The following is a 20754-nucleotide window of genomic DNA, read 5'->3' on the forward strand; positions in this document are numbered from 1 at the left end:
TCTACAGATTCATGCAAAGAATCTTGATAAGGAGCACACGTTCTGTTTCAGGTGGCAATATTGACATAAAGACTACTTCAAAGCTCAAATAATTATAAACCGAATTCTCGCAATCCTTCAATGAATTTTCTAGATGATATATATAGAGAAGTTGCATTTGCATCTACAAAAAAAATAGATGTACGGCCTCACGAGCGTTAATACACGGATACATCCAATGAAATATTAGTCTGACATCTATCTCCCCATTTATGGTCCGAAATGAAGTCGGCCATTATCATGATGCTCACCCTTGCCATCTTTAAAAATTCTATTTCTGTTTTAAAGAGAATAATTTCTTAAAGGCATATATAATGTATCTGTACCTTTGATTCATGATGTATATTATGAAAACTAGAATATTGGAATGAATTTGTCTGGGAACATAGTTTCACAGAAGCATCTCGCTTTCAACTGACAATTGATTGGATTTAAATGGGCAGAGAATTATCAAACACACGCTTCTGGTTCATCAAAGAAATTAAATTTCATGGGGTTTAATAAATTATATGTTATAAGCATAATGCATTCATTGTTCAAACATGTTAAATGATTATTGACCATGGGCTAGTAAAGGTAATAGGTGGCCCCCTAGGGATTTTTGCAAACAAGTATTTTTTAAAAGTATATAGTCCCTTGAATACAAATCAAATTGTTTGACATTTTACGTTGGGGCGTGTACGAGTATTGGGCAAAAACATAAACTTATCTCTATGAATCATTTAATCTGGCTAAGATACCGCATACTTCATTTTCGAGAAGTGTTTCTAAGAATAGAGATAAAGGTGATGAGTGAATAAGAAATTACGAATTATCTCCCTTCCTGGCACTCTGGTTTTAGCTACGGACTACTCCGTTTACATGATCAGGATATAGGGCTCACGGCGGGTGTGTCCGGTCGACAGTGGATGCTTACTCGTCCTAGGCACCTGCTTCAATCTCTGGTATGTCCAGGGGTCTGTGTTTGCCCAACTCTCTATTTGTATTACTTATAAGATTCATGAAATTGATTACTGTTCGTTATCTTCACCTTTCATCTTAAAACCGCACACAATAAAGGGGAGGTCACGTAATGTACACACATTTATCTAGAGCATGATCTTCCCTTCTACGTCCATAAGTGAAACGCAAACAAACGAATAAAATACAAGCGCAAACAAATCCTTAGCGTGACTAAACCTCTGATCACACGAATTTACTCGCACATTGCATCAGATCAAGCATATTTACTTGCACTACATATACGACCATGTAAACATACTATGACTGAGGAGGGAAAAAATCTGCGTGTTTAGGGTTTTGTTCAAGTAAGCTCAGAGTCACGTGTTAAACTCCAGACATGTGATGGGTTGATAATTTGCAGATGATTGGGTACTTAAAATTTTCTTTATATAATCAGTTTACAAGCATCAAGTAACCTTCAAATATTCAACAATTTAATGATGTGATCATGTATACCCACGGTCTACTATTGGCATACTATTGTCAAATCAGACACTTTGTTTAAAACATTGCTCTGACGTCATTCTAAACTGTCTGATAGAACTGTATTCGATATATATCCATGCTCACCAACGGCCCCGATAGTCTAATGGTATCGATACCTGCATTCCGTCAACTCTTAGACGTTTTAACGGTAACTCCATACTCGCATCATTATTTGATAAAAGTTTAAAATGTGTATTTATTTCAATTCATTTTAGTTAAAACTAATGAATTATCAAATAAAATATATAGGTCATCACACTTTAAGTTGCGAGACAATCATATATCATCGTCAGAAAATTGCAAATTTCCTTCCAACATCATTATCATTTTTTTTTTTATATAAAATCTGGTTAAAACGATATAATAGTATATATTCATAATAATTTCATGGAGCTGTTTCTATACAAAACTATTTTAAAATTTTGTAATAAAATGAAGAAAATCTATTGCATAATGTACTTGATAAAGGATTCAATGAAGACAGAGTTATTGCCCTGACATTCGATATTTTGAATCATATTATTGATTATTTATATCATCTAAGTTAAATATTTTATGTTTAACAAGATCTTTTACAATAACCATTAGAAATGACTCCAACAAAAGTTATGGTAATATAACAAATAAATCTATATAGATATTTGATTTGACTGTTCCTTCACCAAGCATCTGGCATTAAAAGTGATAGTCACAGACCTTTTGATATGACTTAAATCATACAGGTTCCGTGTCACGATAAAAAACTTTCCCTGTTACGCCCTGAGTCTCATACATGTACATAAGTCAAAACAAACATGTGGCACTTCACCAACACATAAAACAGCAAACAAAACAGCAAAAAAAAATTAAAAAAACCCAAGAAAAACAACAACAAAAACACAAACAAATAAAACATCAAACAAATAAAACATCAAACAAATAATAAAAAAAAAATAAAAAAAATAAATAAAACATCAAACAAATAAAACAACAAATAAAACATCAAACAAATAAAACATCAAACAAATAATAAAAAAAAAAAACAACAACAAATAAATAAAACATCAAACAAATAAAACATTAAACAAATAAAACAACAAATAAAACATCAAACAAATAAAAAAACCAAATAAAACATCAAACAAATAAAACAACAAACAAATAAAACAACAAATAAAACATCAAACAAATAAAACTACAAACAAATAAACAAATAAAACAACAAATAAAACAATGTATAATCATAATCATTTACAAATTTGTGGCTTAATGAATTTACTGTTATGAAGAATGTACCTGATTAATGAATGTACCTGTCATGAAAATCATAATGGGATTTACATCGAGAAACTAGAATTCATCTGACATTTTCCTTGCGCAGATTTGTTCGTTTCCTACAACCCCTTCCCTTTAAGAAATGTACAATAATAAACAATGATAATGACGGGTTTAATAGAAGACTTCAATTGACCCCTGCAATACAGCGCCCCGTTTTAAACGATATTTCAATTTTTGTCTCGGGTGTGCAATACAAAATCAATGACGGAGAATTTAGAAAGCCTTGACATCATTTGATTTTAATATGCACACCGCCTGACTTCAAATTATTTTTTTATCTTTGAGAAAGGGCGATGTAAATTCCCTTTTATTGTATGAAGTGGTAACGAGTAATTTAGATTTAAGAAGCATTCGGTGCAACTTGTAATTTGAGAGCATTCTAGTGCATGTTATTGAAATCCACCAGTCGTCTTGGAGGTCTTAATGAAAGGATACTTCCCAAGGTCCTCCAAAACAACTCTCAAACAACACTTAGTGTTATATAACAACCCAAAGACGTGAAATAGGAATTTTATGAAGTGTGAAAATCTTCAATACTTTAAAGACAGTGATTGCCCATTATGAACCTATAACGCGAAACATAAATTTGGCAACTGAAGAGACATTATTTATCGAAATGCGCATCTGGTGCATCAAAATTGGTACCGTATAAGTTTTTACATTTGGTACATTAATTAATCTTTTTATTGTCTAAGCCATACATCTTATCATATATGTATGGCGATGAACAAAAAACATATGATATATCAACGCATTTTGACGGAGAACTTTTAAACAAGGATTTCTCACTTGGGTATCCGACCCACAAATGCATCTATTTTCACAGAAGTCAATATCTGTAACATAAATCTTTTGTGAAAATAATGTCTAAATTTTAGTGAGATAAAAATGGCAGGGAGAGCACAGGTGCTTGTGGACAGGACTTCCGGTACCCCCCTTCTTTTATTTTTAAATGTTCAATTCCTTGGGTATTTTGGACGTATTTTTGATAAAATATGTAACTTCAGAGTTTATCTATTTCAATGGAATACACAAATCTCGCATAGAAACCGTTTTTAAAAATGTCATATCACCGATCATAATATATGAACAAGCACAGGTGCTTGTGGACAGGACTTCCGGTACCCCCCTTCTTTTATTTTTAAATGTTCAATTCCTTGGGTATTTTGGACGTATTTTTGATAAAATATGTAACTTCAGAGTTTATCTATTTCAATGGAATACACAAATCTCGCATAGAAACTGTTTTTAAAAATGTCATATCACCGATCATAATATATGAACAAGGTGTGCAACTCAGCCAGCGACATGTTGAAAAAATCTACACCTCGCTGAGAAATCCTATCGAAAAAACACCAATAATGCATATACCAACTGAAAAGAACGGTCATTCTAAATCTACTGATGATTCGTGGATTAAATGCATCGCTATTTGGTGCGCAATAACTACTTCACACCGCTCAATTTCATCGTTTTAACCTCGCCACTTCTCATTTCTGACAATAACGAACGGAAGTTGTAATGCTGGAATATTTCTGTCGCAGCCAACTATTTTTAGAACGAGAAAACCCGGGACGAGGTCTTCCGAATACCGTTAGCTACACGAAAAGGGAAGAGAATACCGATCATAGTAATCAAGTCAAGCCAAAGAGGGTCATACATGTAATTTCATTTAACTGGTCAAGTCGATTGTGGAAAGACTAGCACATCCACAAATATAATTAAAAACACCATTATGATCCAAATCATATCGTATAGGGTTAAGAGTTTACAATGATAGTATATTTGGATATATTAAAAGTGGTATGGTTCCAATAATGTGTAAGTGTGCACATTATTGTGGAAAGATGCACAACCGATTTGAAATATTTTGATCGGTATTCTCTTTCCTTTTCGTGTAGCTAATGGTATTCGGAAGACCTCGTCCCGGGTTTTCTCGTTCTAAAAATAGTTGGCTGCGACAGAAATATTCCAGCATTACAACTTCCGTTCGTTATAGTCAGAAATGAGAAGTGGCGAGGTTAAAACGATGAAATTGAGCGGTGTGAAGTAGTTATTGCGCACCAAATAGCGATGCATTTAATCCACGAATCATCAGTAGATTTAGAATGACCGTTCTTTTCAGTTGGTATATGCATTATTGGTGTTTTTTCGATAGGATGTCTCAGCGAGGTGTAGATTTTTTCAACATGTCGCTGGCTGAGTTGCACACCTTGTTCATATATTATGATCGGTGATATGACATTTTTAAAAACGGTTTCTATGCGAGATTTGTGTATTCCATTGAAATAGATAAACTCTGAAGTTACATATTTTATCAAAAATATATACGTCCAAAATACCCAAGGAATTGAACATTTAAAAATAAAAGAAGGGGGGTACCGGAAGTCCTGTCCACAAGCACCTGTGAGGGAGAGTGGACGATGCCCAGATCTCTTCAAAGGGATTATAATTTTTTATCTGAGTTATCTCCTCTTTTATTTACAAATAAAGATTAAAGTTTTTCTTAATTTGTATGATGACCTTTACTTTTTGTTTTTGCATATTTTAAAAGAATCTTTTCAACATGAGCTTCCGTTGGAAATCATATTTTGATTGACTTTATATGTCAGAAATGTAATTTTTCATAGGGATTAATGTTAATCTCTATGGCAGATAATTCTTATATATATCTTTTCAATTTTGAACATTCTTTTGGCGAATCACTGTGTAAGTTAATTATCTTTCATTGGATGCAAGGATTTGCTGGACATAACAATTCTTGAAAAACACACTGGGTGTTTCGTGGATCGGATAACACAGTATATAAATAATATAAATATTTCCCCAAGTTTCAAAATTCATGGGAGTTCGAGCGTGCTGGGTCTTTTCGGTTAATAGTGTCAAATGCTTTCTTAAACTCTACAAAATAACAATATAATCTCTTTTGTTGTTAAAAAGGTTATATTTATAATTGATGATAGATCTGTTTGAGACTGAAATCCAAATTAATCATCCGTTATGTCATTTTTGTAAGACATTTTTGTAAGAGAAGTCTTTAAAATTGAAGTCAATAACTTACAAAAACAACTGACTAGACTAATACAATTTTCTGGATCTGACATATCATCCTTTTTATGTAGTGGAACATTTTATGGATTCTGACAATGTATGAGGAAAATACCCGTCGTAGAAATCAATATTCTATTAGAAGAAATTCTGAATAAAAGGGAAACTATACCTCTAGAATTCAATGAAATATTTAATCAACAGTAAATCAGCTCCAGGTGATTTTTCTCGTTTTAATTAATTAGTTTATATTCAATTAAAGTTTGAAAATCACAGTGACAGGAGCTATACCCCAAAATTTGTACATCCTATCCGACCCCACAAACTGAACAGAAATGGTGTCCAGGAAAATACACTGTAGTGTTACTAGGGACAGATTCTTATGCAATGTGTTGAATTTGATGTTCGAAAAATTCGAAGCTTCATTTTTGATGCTATGATAAATAAAATGCAAAACGGAACATTGAGAAGTTTGGTGTCCAACACCTTCTTACTATCACCATGGTTACTGACTTTCTCAAAGGATTAGGGAGGAATCATTCAACCTACAACTCTTTTATTGATTGCTGTTAATCTCTTACTATTGGAGAAAGCAATAGGATTGATTGATTGATTGAATGTTTATCGTTCTGCTCGAGAATATTTCACTCATATGGAGACGTCACCACTGCCGGTGAAGGGCTGCAAAATTTAGGACTATGCTCGGTGCAAAGGGCACTGAGGACCTATTCTAACCCGGATCCCTACGGAATGAAAGCAATAGGGGAGGATAACTAGGAATGAAGACAGTAAAACATATGAGGATACATATAGTAAATGACCCTGTCCACAATCATATCAAAAGCAAACAAAACAAAAATATTAGGAGCAGCGAGAAACTTTCAAAAATTCAATTCCAACTTTGCATTCACATGTACATCTCTTACATACTTTTTAAAAAAGAGACACATGGACCACATCGCTCACCTGAGCCATATTGATCCTGTCGTTTCTCAAGGTCAACACCAAAGTATAACAAGATCTTGTTAAAAAGAATCTATACAGTATACAAAATATGAAAGCCCTACCTTAAATAGTTCATGAGATATTGAATAGGTCGGGTTTTTCTTAAAGTAGTTCAAACTCCAAGGTCAAAAGATCAAACACCATTGTGTCGCAATGTCTTGCCATCAAGAATCTATATACAAAATATGTTTTACGGCGTGACCGTGTTTGAGGGCGAAGCAAACAAATTTTGGCATTAGTATCTATATCCAAAACAGAACAAAAACAACCCGAAGTTAGCACGAGGACGGAGCTGTATCAAAGCATCCTAATTTTGGATATTTGATCCGCCTATATATTGAACGCGGGAAATATAAGGCAATTGATGTTAACAGTACATTGTGACGTCATATTCAGCGTCGTTATTTAGCAAATTTACAAACATAGCGTTTGAACCACAACAACAAACATGGCGTTAATGGTGGAATGATTATATATGATTAAGAAAATAAGATTTACATGCTTTTACGAATTTTATGTAACATCTCAGAACGACGTGAACTAGGGTAGACGAGATTCAAAATGGAGGAATACATGTCCATGCGCTAGTATTCGAATCGACACCATTAGGTACATGTACCAAACTTTTCAAGTTCAATAGGTATGGTTTAATTTTTCATTATTTTCCTTTTAAACATGTATATACGTGTTACCTATAGGGAGAGCTCCGCTCTCATGGCCCTTCGGGCCGTGAGAGGGCTTCGCCCTCTATGAAAGCGTTACCTAAAATGTTCCTTATACTTAATAGAGGGCGAAGCCCTCTCACGGCCAGAAGGGCTCTCCCTATAGGTAACACGTATATACATGTTTAAAAGGAAAATATAGAAATCCAATGAAATATTAAACCATACCTATGGAACTTGAAAATGTTGGTCCCAATGGCGTCGATTCGAATACTAGCGCGTGGACATGTATTTCTCCATTTTGAATATCGTGTACCCAAGTTAACGTCATTCTGAGATGTTACATGAAATCTGTAAAAGCTTGTAAATCTTATTTTCTCAATCATATATAATCACTCCTCGATTTAAAAAGACTTTTGGAAATTTAAAGGCTGGGTGACGTTTGTCAGTTTTTCAGTATAAAGGTGGCAAAGATGACCAGATTTCGCACATACTAAAAGGGCCGTCATCTGTCGTTTGGTCGTCCGCGGGGTGAAAAAGTTAAATCTATAAAGAATACAAAATTAAGACTAAGGCATTCCAGATCATACCCGGGCATTTTTTTTTATTGCAGAATGTTGGAATTCTTGCATGAGCGCACAGAACTGTCGTTGACCCCCCCCCCCCCCCCCCCCCCCCAATAAGAAAACTATCGACAGCACATCATGTAATTTTTTTTTTTTTTTCTATAGTGTGTAATGTGCGTAATCTCATTTACATTTTTTCAGAAGATGAAGCCAGCATTTTTAAAATCTAAATTCCAAGTCCACTGCTTCAATCAGTTCTTCACATGATTTTTATCTTTTCTGTTGTTTTCCTTTTCTCGGGATTAGGGAGACGTATTCTTTTTTCTGTTGTTTTCCTTTTCTCGGGATTAGGGAGACGTATTCTTTTTTCTGTTGTTTTCCTTTTCTCGGGATTAGGGAGACGTATTCTTTTTTCTGTTGTTCTCCTTTTCTCGGGATTAGGGAGACGTATTCTTTTTTCTGTTGTTTTCCTTTTCTCGGGATTAGGGAGAGTATTCTTTTTTCTGTTGTTTTCCTTTTCTCGGGATTGGGGAGACGTATTCTTTTTTCTGTTGTTCTCCTTTTCTCGGGATTGGGGAGACGTATTCTTTTTTCTGTTGTTCTCCTTTTCTCGGGATTGGGGAGACGTATTCTTTTTTCTGTTGTTTTCCTTTTCTCGGGATTGGGGAGACGTATTCTTTTTTCTGTTGTTTTCCTTTTCTCGGGATTGGGGAGACGTATTCTTTTTTCTGTTGTTTTCCTTTTCTCGGGATTGGGGAGACGTATTCTTTTTTCTGTTGTTTTCCTTTTCTCGGGATTGGGGAAACGTATTATTTTTTCTGTTGTTCTCCTTTTCTCGGGATTAGGGAGACGTATTCTTTTTTGTTGTTTTCCTTTTCTCGGGATTAGGGAGACGTATTCTTTTTTCTGTTGTTCTTCTTTTCTCGGGATTAGGGAGACGTATTCTTTTTTGTTGTTTTCCTTTTCTCGGGATTAGGGAGACGTATTCTGTTTTCTGTTGTTTTCCTTTTCTCGGGATTAGGGAGACGTGTTCTGTTGTTTTCCTTTTCTCGGGATTAGGGAGACGTATTCTTTTTTCTGTTGTTTTCCTTTTCTCGGGATTAGGGAGACGTATTCTTTTTTCTGTTGTATTTCTCGGGATTAGGGAGACGTGTTCATTTTTCTGTTGTTTTCCTTTTCTCGGGATTAGGGAGACGTGTTCTTTTTTTCTGTTGTTTTCCTTTTCTCGGGAGTAGGGAGACGTGTTCTTTTTTTCTGTTGTTTTCCTTTTCTCGGGATTAGGGAGACGTATTCTTTTTTCTGTTGTTTTCCTTTTCTCGGGATTAGGGAGACGTGTTCTTTTTTTCTGTTGTTTTCCTTTTCTCGGGATTAGGGAGACGTGTTCTTTTTTCTGTTGTTTTCCTTTTCTCGGGATTAGGGAGACGTATTCTTTTTTCTGTTGTTTTCCTTTTCTCGGGATTAGGGAGACGTATTCTTTTTTCTGTGGAAATGAGGGCCTCTGTTGTTGGATCTATGTGAAGGCGAAGATAACGAACAGTGATCAGTTTTATGACTCCCACAAGAAATGCATGATAAAAAGTTAGGCAAACACGGAGAAGTGGGATCGGGTGCCTAGGCGGAGTAAGCATCCCCTGTCGATCGATCACACCCGCCGTGAGCCCTATATCTTGATCAGGTAAACGGAATAATCCGCAGTCAATATCATTGTGCCGAGAACGACCTAACAATCGGTCTTAGAATTAACTCTACCAAGTTCATAGCAAAAACAAATTATGTCTCTTGGAAATTGACGAATTTTGCTTATAAAACTTAATTTTAAAAACCCTGTATGATTCGCAAAATTATCCCCCATGCAAACGATTTGATTTGTTTTACTATCTGAAAATCGTAAAAAATTATCCTCAAAAATATCCAGTAAGCTTAAAAGTTTTTAAAAGCCCAAACTATCAGCATACCTCTCTTCTCGCAATGTCCTACTAGCACAGCTCCCGACTGTCATGTTCCTGGAACAACACTCCACCAGGTCCAAAGTTGGACACATTTGTTCATGGTTTAGATAAATCTGGTAATCTGGGAAAGGAGTTGCAAGTAATGTTGACTTCAGACGTTTAAATATACATTCACGTGCTCATTTTTTCATTCAAACGTATTTGGAACCTCTATTGAAGCAAAATGTAGAACTTTCCTTTAGTACACGTTTCACACCTCGAACAAAAGATTTGTGCGTGTACCAGATAACTTGGTACACCCCTAGTCCAAGCGTCATGGTTGGGTAACCGTGCCATTGTATTTCTAATTATTAAACCAATAATTACCAATGATTGGTAACAATCAAGGAAGGGCATTGCACTTTCTGAATACGGTGTGTCAGTTAGCAGACTTGGTATGGACCATTGAATAATAAAGCAAAAACACAACATTTAGTTGGGTTGGGTGACCAACAGAAACACGAGAACAGACATGCTCTATTTTTAAAAGATATATTAACTCTCTCTCTCTCTCTCTCTCTCTCTCTCTCTCTCTCTGAGTTATCTGTTATGCCCCTCACTAACACTTTATGAAAATAGTATAGGACGTACTCACCATCTTCAGTCGCAAAGCGAAATATCCAGCAATCTATCATTTGAAACAAACTTGAAAGAAACAGGGACAGTTTTATATCACTCTGTCAGCATATCTGATCCGTTTTTGTTGGTCACCCAAATAGTCTGTTTTCAAGATCATTTTCAGAAATTTAATGATATCTAGGAAACACATGGATGTATTTTCTATCATGCCCAAAAATGTCCAAAAAATAGTTTTAGTAAGTTCTTTGCTTAAATCCATTTGAAAAGACATAGCAGACACTCTTGAAACATGGATGAAGATGTATTGAATGTGTACGAAAAACCTAATAATACTTGAAAACTACTCACTGCATCCTCATCTGGGTGTTGAATACAGGTAAACTCACCTTGAGGGCACTAATTATCAAACCCAGCCAATACAAAATTGCACCCATCAAGATAAATGCTGATGATCTTGATTAAAGGATAAAAAATACGGAAGGGTTATAATAAACCAAATAGAGACCACAAAGAGTTTTCCTTTGTCGTGTGAAACACATACTAATTTCGCTCGGCACAAAATCTCTTGGTACTCGAGAAAATTATCAACATATACGTAGTAAGTAATTAGCCCTAAAATTATCTCGCATGTCTAGTACTAGAGCTGATTCGATGGGTCCTAATTACCGGGTATTTTTTGCACCAATTTCAACGTTGGAGGCATTTATTCTTAGAATAAATAGTTTAAACAAATCTGGTAATGTGAGAATAAGAGTAGCAGGTAACACTGACGTTTATATGCATTCGCATGCCCAATTTTCGAAGAATGATCTCACCTGCTTTTTGGTGTCTGGTCGTAGAGCTGATTCGATGGATCTCAGTTATCGATTATAGGTTGTATTTCACATTACCGATTATAGGTTGTATTTCACATTACCGATATATTGGTTGTATTTCACATTACCGATTATAGGTTGTATTTCACATTACCGATTATAGGTTGTATTTCACATTACCGATTATTGGTTGTATTTCACATTACCGATTATTGGTTGTATTTCACATTACCGATTATAGGTTGTATTTCACATTACCGATTATTGGTTGTATTTCACATTACCGATTATTGGTTGTATTTCACATTACCGATTATTGGTTGTATTTCACATTACCGATTATAGGTTGTATTTCACATTACCGATTATAGGTTGTATTTCACATTACCGATTATTGGTTGTATTTCACATTACCGATTATTGGTTGTATTTCACATTACCGATTATTGGTTGTATTTCACATTACCGATTATAGGTTGTATTTCACATTACCGATTATAGGTTGTATTTCACATTACCGATTATTGGTTGTATTTCACATTCTAACATAACCTAAATATCTTAGGCTTGTCTATATGGTCTCACATTTCGATGGTTTGGATGTTAAATGCGCTTGTCTGAGTCTCTCCAACATATTCCGAAATTCTGTCAGATATTCTTCAATGTTTTAGTATGAATGAGGATATACAGGAAACCTTTCAGTTGTTTGCTGTTAAATGTGGGTGGACTCTTTGACAAACAGAAGGGCGTAACCTTAAACCTATAGAATGCATCGGATGATAAGATCTCGGTTTTTGAATTTTCATCGGGATTTTCCAGTACCCTTTACAAAAGTTAATTTTGGAAAAGAACTCCCTGTTGCTAATCTTTATCATAATTTCATCCAGGTCGAACATTGAATCTGGATCAAAATACACGAAGTTACCTTATGAAAGGTGAAAATAATGAACACTGATTAATCTCTTAACTCCTATAAACAATACAAAATAGAGATTTCGGCAAACACGGACTCCTGGATATACCAGAGGTGGGATCAGGTGCCTAGGAAGAGTAAGCATCCCCTGTCGGCCGGTCACACCCGCCGTGAACCCTATATCTTGATCAGGTAAACGGAGTTATCCGTAGTTAAAATCATTGTGCCAAGAACGGCATAACAATCGGCATGAAACACGTCAGACAGCATTTGACCCAATGATAGGTTGTTTTGTGTTTTGGCAAACTAGATCGTTATAACGACCATAGAATTTAAAAAAAACGACGCAAATACATTATTTAAAGAAGCCACAGCTAGTCTATGCTTCAACACCTGAATATAGACTGAACTCTCTGATTATGGATGTTGCCAATCAAGCCTCTTTAAACCACCACGGGTCATGGATGACATACCTTTAAAATCATGCCACCAGTTCCTTAAGCTCAAATTTACAAACAAAGGAATAGATGCCATCAACATAAGCAACATTCTTCGTCATAAAATAGTTCAGTCGTGTATTCAAACTTATTTTAAGTTCAAGTCTACACCCAGTATTTCCTACAAATATACTTCTACTATTGCATCCAAACTTTTTAATTATGAACAAACTTTGTAGTGGTTAGATACAGAGCATCTTATACTTAATCCGCCTACGTGTTCTTGTTCATCTTCTTTCAACTATATTCCAGCTGGACATGCCATTACTAGTGATGTTGATATAGTTGAAAATGAGGACCTCAAATCACTTATTCTAAAAGGTCCTACCGGTAGATACTGAGAACATCGGTCTTTCAATTTTCGACAGAACCTCATCTCTATTATGAATTATGTCGAGGATTATGCCAGACGATGGGCTAAATATGAAAAAGAACTTGATACATTGTCAAGATGGATTAAAAGTATAAGAGGAATATTACAATCCCGTATCAGACATAATAAAACAAAAGTACGTACCATCTATCCTTCTGTGTTTAGTGAACCAGAAGTAATAAAAGAATTAGATAGGTTACATGAGGAATATATTTTGGTTCCAGCTGATAAAGCTTGTAGCAACATTGTATTTGTCTGTAAGGCTAATTCTTACAACTGCATTTTAAACAAACTTGGCATTAATTCCACTTTTGGTAATCGTACTTATACTCCCACTGCCCTTTCAAAAGATGAGATTCTTCAAAATCATGCTTCAGTTTTACACACATTTAATATCCCAGTCAATGGGTCGAATGAATATGTGTTACCGTACATTGTACCTACATGTATACTGGATTCCTAAACTACATAAAAACCCTTACAAAAAGATGCATTGCTGGATCCAGTAAGTGCTCTACTAAGCCCCTATCTTTGCTCCTCACGAAAATATTAACAACTGTGAAGGAGAAAGTTCAAAATTACTTACAGAAGTGGTGTAAATCAAATGTGGATTCTAAAACATTCTAAAGAACTTTTATTAACATTGAAATCGCAAAACTTTTCTCAGATCAACATCAAAACCTATGGTTTTTCAACAATTTACACAACTAGTCCTCAAGATAAATTAAAAAGTAGACTTTTTGACATCATAGATAGCTGTTTCTTCAACAAAAATGGAAAACGGAAATATTCATATCTAGTGATCAGTCATCCAAAATTTACTTTGTTAAACACCACTCTGATTCCACGCACAGGTATTCTGAAGTTGAAATTAAAAATATGCTATAGTTCCTCATTGACAATATCTTCGTGATCTTTGGTGATCAGGTCTTCCAACAGTCTGTTGGAATTCCCATGGGCACGCATTGTGCTCCTTTGTTAGCTGACCTGTTTTTATATTCATATGTAGCAGAATTTATTCTGAAACTTCTACTTGAGAAGAAAAAAGATCTTGCTGTGGCCTTCAATTCGACATTTAGATATATCAACGACGTTTTATCTACAGTCTCATTTAGCAAATTCTATGGTTGTTATAACGCTCTAGTTTACCAATACAACCTATCACTGGGTCAAATGCTGTCTGACGTGTTTCATGCGGATTGTTAAGCCGTTCTTGACACACTGATTTTGACTACGGATAATCTCGTTTACCTGATCAAGATATAGGGCTCACGGGGGTGTGACCGGTCGACAAGGGATGCTTACTCCTCCTAGGCACCTGATCCCACCTCTGGTATGTCCAGGGGTCCATATTTGCCCAGGTATCTATTTTGTATTGCTTCTAAGAGTTATGAGATCGATCACTATTCGCTATCTTCACCTTTCATCGTACTACCGTCTGATTTCTTTGCTACGACCATCGAGCTAGTACAAGGTGATTCCGACGGTTCAATGACGTTCATATCGATCATGTTTTATGTCATCTCGCATTGCACCCCTAGCTGCGCAAGAAATCGGGTACGGTATGTTTCTAATTGGTTAAACATACTTAATTAAATTGGGTTTCCCGATAGATCTGTAAACACATCCGGAAATTCTTGCAGTAAGTTATTTACACGTTTGTTGATCAAATGATAATGAATCATTTATCTTGACGTTGAAAAAAAAGCTTTCATAGATAAATATGCAACAAATATTCGCTATGTGCTCTATTCCTCCTTCTCTTTGGGTGCCTTTACTTTCGTTCGATCACTTTAAATGGACTTATCTTCTGCACGAAGATTTTATTTCCATCCGTTGAAAGAAGGATAAAAACATAAACACCAACTCAAGTGTTGTCGACTTGGTTTTCTGGCCGTAATTTCTTTTGTATCGCTGTCCTGATTTCTGCCGTTCTTTCTGGGTGAGTTCACATGTGTTTACTAGTCTTTCTTTCCTTACAAATCTTGCTCGTGACTGGTAATGTCTGTATAAAAGTTCTTTCTCCACACTAAACTATATCTCAACACTGCATGTATCTTCAATCTGTTTCTTTCTGCCATATTCTGCACATCCGCGGTAGACCTTCAGTAAGCTGCATCATCCTGTCCTCGCTGATATCTGTGTCCCCTAAACCTGTAATGTTAAGTTTTCCATTGACGGCCCCTCCTATCAGGAAGGGTGTGTTCACATGAGATATCAACCTGGCCGCCTTTGACACAACACTCTTTTCAGTGAGTATACAAGCAGAGCAATGTGTTTTCCATCAGATGTGTATGAATCATCAACCAAGACAGGGATTTTAATCCTCAAAGTGCCATAGTTCCGATAGATTTTAATTCACAATAATGTTGGCTCCGTTATGCTCCCGACTTGTAGTTCTTTGTAGAGGTTGTTGGTTTTTTGGGTTTTTTTTTTTTTTTTTTTTTGGTTATTCTTCTTTTTAAAAGAGTTTTTTGTTAAATGCTTTACCTTACCACAAAAGTAACATTTTCTGTAACCTTTCCTCTGTCTGTGTGATGTTTGTTACAGGCGTAACAATTTCTGTTACCTTTCTGCTGTCTCTGTGATGTTAAAGTTCTGGTGAACCTGGTCCATCCTTTGAAGCATTTCTGTTAGGTTTTTTTTTTTTATTCAATTACTGAAGACAGGCGAATCTGTAGTACATGACAAATACTCGTAAGCCTCAATGAATTGATCTGCAAGACTGGTCATTTCATCCATCCTTTTAGAATGTCTGTGAGAAACATTGCCAGGGATCTACTCTAGCTAATCATAAATTGTTCTCTTAGATTATTCAGATCTTCAAAACCTCTTTGACCTTCCACAAGTGTAAATCATTTTACAAAGTAATTTTCTTATCGGGCAAAGAATTGAAAATGCGTCTTACCTTGTTCTGTTTCACTTTCACGAAACTTAATGTGAAAGCTTTCTTCTGTTAAGGTGGGTCCTTAGTCCTGGATTTTTGGGGTTTAGGTAGCATTTTTTTGTTTGGAATCAATAAATTAACATTCAGAGTAATGAAAAAAGGCAAAACAGTTAAGGATTTCCATATTAATTTTCATTACATACACCACTAAAGTCATGTACCCCGATGTAGATTTTTGTGAAATTCATTGGAAACAGTTATTTGTTTTTATTTTAATATAAAAACAACAAAATATTTTTTTTAATTGCATATATTTATCGGGAAACATGTCAATAACTAAAACACATGTCATTTTGAATATGTTCATCAAGTTTTAGAATAATATGTGCAAAATTATTGAATTAGCGTTATTCTCCAAAATGTTAAAAAACAAACAAATGTGGACGCACTTTCCTTATAGCATGGTTTACATATCATTTTTTCTGTTTATATTAGTAGAGTTACATCTGTTATAGTTATTCATGGGGAAAAATCCATACCTTTCCTTAATAATTTCAAATCTATAGCTTCCAGATTATGTATACCCCATCAAAAACTGAAGTATGGCACCATAAAGCTGAGCTATTTAAAATCACTCGGGATTAAAAAATTTATGTAATTTCATGAAAAGACACAGATAATGATTCCTTATCACCTTGGTAAAATGTTTGTCAAAAATAAAGGAAATCTATCGCATTATGGACTTGATAAATAATTTAATGAGAACAGAGTTATTGTCCTTGGATTCAATATTTTGAAACATATCATTGACTATTCAAATATAACTAAGACTTTTGAAATATTTTATGGCTAACAAGATTTTTTACAATAACTATTCAAAAAGATTCCAACAAAATTTATGTTCCTATCATTAAATCATTGACTATGCAAAATCCTATGACGTCACAGGAGTGTGGAACTACGTTAACTGGAACTTCTGGCGCATGTTTCAAGGAAAAATAATTGGGAGCATCTGAAACAGGTAGTTGAGAATAAACTTCGAGTGTTTTATCTTGCAAAATGGTCCTAAGATTGATGGTCCAGTGTGTCTCGTTCCTTTTGCAGCGAGAGACGTGTGTTGTAGTTTTAACAGGTGGCAAGACAGTTCATCAAAAATGCTGACAGATCCAACGGTTAAAAAACGCATTCCGAATTCCGTGGCAGGTATAAACTTTGAACAATAACAACAGATCATTTTGAGATATGATACGAAATTTAAGTATATCAAAGTCTGATATGCAAAACAAACAGTTTTATTGTAAGTAAGGAATGTTGACTCACAAATACGAGCTGTTCTCGTACTTAGGAAGAGATGATACCATATTTGGGTGCCTGTATGGATCTTTAATTACTCATTTCGTAATAACATATTCTGTTGGTACCACATTCATTTCATTCTCAGCATTCCATAATCTGAACTCAGCTGACTTTTATTAAGAATAATTGTTAGGGCGAACTGGGCTATATATAGTGAGCTATGACGAACTATGCTATAGTGAGCAGGATGTGACGAACTGGGCTATAATGAGCTGGATGTGACGAACTGGACTATAATGAGCTGGATGTGACGAACTGGACTATAATGAGCTTGGACGAAATGTGTTGTAGTGAGCTGGGACGAACTGATAGTGAGCTGTGACGAACTGTTTTGCTATAGTGAGCTGTGACGAACTGTTTAGCTATAGTGAACTGTGACGAACTGTGTTATAGTGAGCTGTGACGAACTGTGTTATAGTGAGCTGTGACGAACTGTTTAGCTATAGTGAGCTGTGACGAACTGTTTAGCTATAGTGAGCTGTGACGAACTGTTTAGCTATAGTGAGCTGTGACGAACTGTATAGCTATAGTGAGCTGTGACGAACTGTCTAGCTATAGTGAGCTGTGACGAACTGTTTAGCTATAGTGAGCTGTGACGAACTGTTTAGCTATAGTGAGCTGTGACGAACTGTCTAGCTATAGTGAGCTGTGACGAACTGTCTAGCTATAGTGAGCTGTGACGAACTGTTTAGCTATAGTGAGCTGTGACGAACTGTTTAGCTATAGTGAGCTGTGACGAACTGGGCAACAGCGAAATGGGACGAACTGTCTAGCTATAGTCAGCTGGGACATACTGAGTTGCAGTGAGCTGGAAACTGTGTTATAGTAAACTGGGATGGACTGTAGTGAGCTGGGACGAGCTGACCTATAGTGAGTTGGGACGAGCTGACCTATAGTGAGCTGGGACGAGCTGACCTATAGTGAGCTGGGACGAGCTGACCTATAGTGAGCTGGGACGAGCTGACCTATAGTAAGTAGGGACGAGCTGACCTATAGTAAGTAGGGACATGTCGAATTGTAGTGGATTGGAAATTGTTTTATAGTAAACTGGTATGAACTGAGCTATAGTGAAGTGGTATAAACCGGACTGTAGTGAGCTGGGATGAAGTGTGCTGTGACGAAGTGAGATAGGACGAATTCAGCTATAGAAGAAATAGCATTTTAGATGGTTCATCTTATAAAGGTAAACGTGTAAAGCAACAACGGTTATATTGAAAATATTGACAGATTGTTCTATTTATAGTAACAAGCACCACATTTCTTCTCGACACAGAAAGGTAACCGTCATAGCAATGGTTACGTATATCAATGTAGTCTTAAGAGCTTCATATGCAGAAGGAAAAAAACTATTTCAAAAAATCAGAGGGGAAAAAAACCTCGTACGTGGTATAGGTAGCATTTTAGATTTGTAAAATAATTTGCCAGATTAATCCATTTTTGTCCCTCACCGCAACGCAGAAGGGACATAGATATACCGGTGTCCGTGCGCTTTGTGGACGCAACTCCTCCGAAACCACTCGACGGATTTTGTTCAAATTTTGTAGGATTGTGAGTCACCTTATGTAGTTAATCATATTGCTCCGCCACTTTGATTCGCCTTTACAGGCGAAAAAAACCCAATTAAAAAAAACAACAAAAAACCCGCTGTTTTTTTTTTTTATTATACATATGTCCTTTTTATGTATTTAATTATTCCTAAGGGTTGTTTTAAATTGTTTCATATGTTATTAGGGTAATCATATCATATATCGCTATATATTGATAATAATAATTATGCATTTTAATTCTGACACTATGAATATTTTATTCACATGTATATGCACATCGATTTTAAATTATCTTTTCTTTCACATTTGTAAAGCGCTTTAGAGAACTAATGTTGATAGGGCGCTATATAAATCTTTTAATTACAATTACAGGAGTTATGGGACTTTGTTGAATTTGTACATTTTACACTATAGGGACACTCCTCAGAGATCGCCTTACAGATTTTTTTCAAACTTTGTAGGATTGCCAGTCAAAATATGTAGTTGATCATATTCCACCGCAATTTTGATTCTATAAATGTTTGTGCTTCAACTTGTTAGTGGCGGTGGGGGACATATTGTTACATGTACCCGTAGCAATCTTGTCATCATAGAAAACAATAAGGAGTGTACAAAATTACGCATCTCTATGTATTGCTAACCTGTAAAAGAGTAATTAAAATCAGGCAAGGCTGTGGGAGGAGGAGCATTTAATTGACAGAGTATCTATTTATATAACAGAGTATCTATTTATATAACAGAAGCGGTCACATGGTCCTCGAAATCAGACAAAATCTGCGAGTTCTGTTGGCTTTCTGATTTACAACAACCATATTGCTCCTTTATGTTGAATACAAATTTTGCTTATCTACAGTCTAAAATGTGTGCAGAGAGCTTCATTAAAATCAGATGAAAACTGCAGAAGTGGCATTTTGAAATAATTTTACAGGTTAAGATGTTTCTTAGCAACAATGGCCATTTATACATTTTTATGAATGCAGTCTAATAAAATCATACAAACGATTCATTGGTCACAACATTTACCAGTGTCAAATGATATTTACACTATCTGTATATCAAATGATATTTACACTATCTGTATATCAAATGATATTTACACTATCTGTATATCAAATGGCTTCCCTTCATATTATAGCGTATCTTACAGTTCTCGGAGGTGATGGTCTGAAAAAAAAAAAAAAACTTGAAACTACTCTACTTGCATGACCAATTTCTTGTTTTTTCCTACATGAAAATTTTAACCCAACGTGTTTTAAAAGTTGTAATTCTTGGGAAGGCATTTAAAAGTTTTCTTCAAGTGTGTTTCTACAAAACTTCAAACCCCAAATAGTGAGCTCCACAATGGCCATAGAAGTCATGGTATGAACCATCTTAAATCTTTTGTTTTAGGTAGCATTTACTTTTTAAGTTTTAAATACAACCGTCCTATTTCTTCCTCACTTCCTTCTGGAAAATGGCATGGCCAATCATTGGAGTCCCCCGCACTAAAACGAATAGATAGCTGTGTGCAAAGTTTGGTTGAAAACAGCACAGATGACCCCGGAGAAAAGTTGAAAGTGTGATAATAATGAGGACGAGGACGGAAATCAGATTATCTCACTCTTTCCATTGGCGAGATAAATAAAAACTGTATAAGGGGAAGAATTTTGAAATGAATTAAAAAGATAAAACTGT

Source organism: Ostrea edulis, chromosome 6 (assembly GCF_947568905.1).
Source record: "Ostrea edulis chromosome 6, xbOstEdul1.1, whole genome shotgun sequence".
NCBI classification, from domain to species: Eukaryota; Metazoa; Mollusca; class Bivalvia; order Ostreida; family Ostreidae; genus Ostrea; species Ostrea edulis.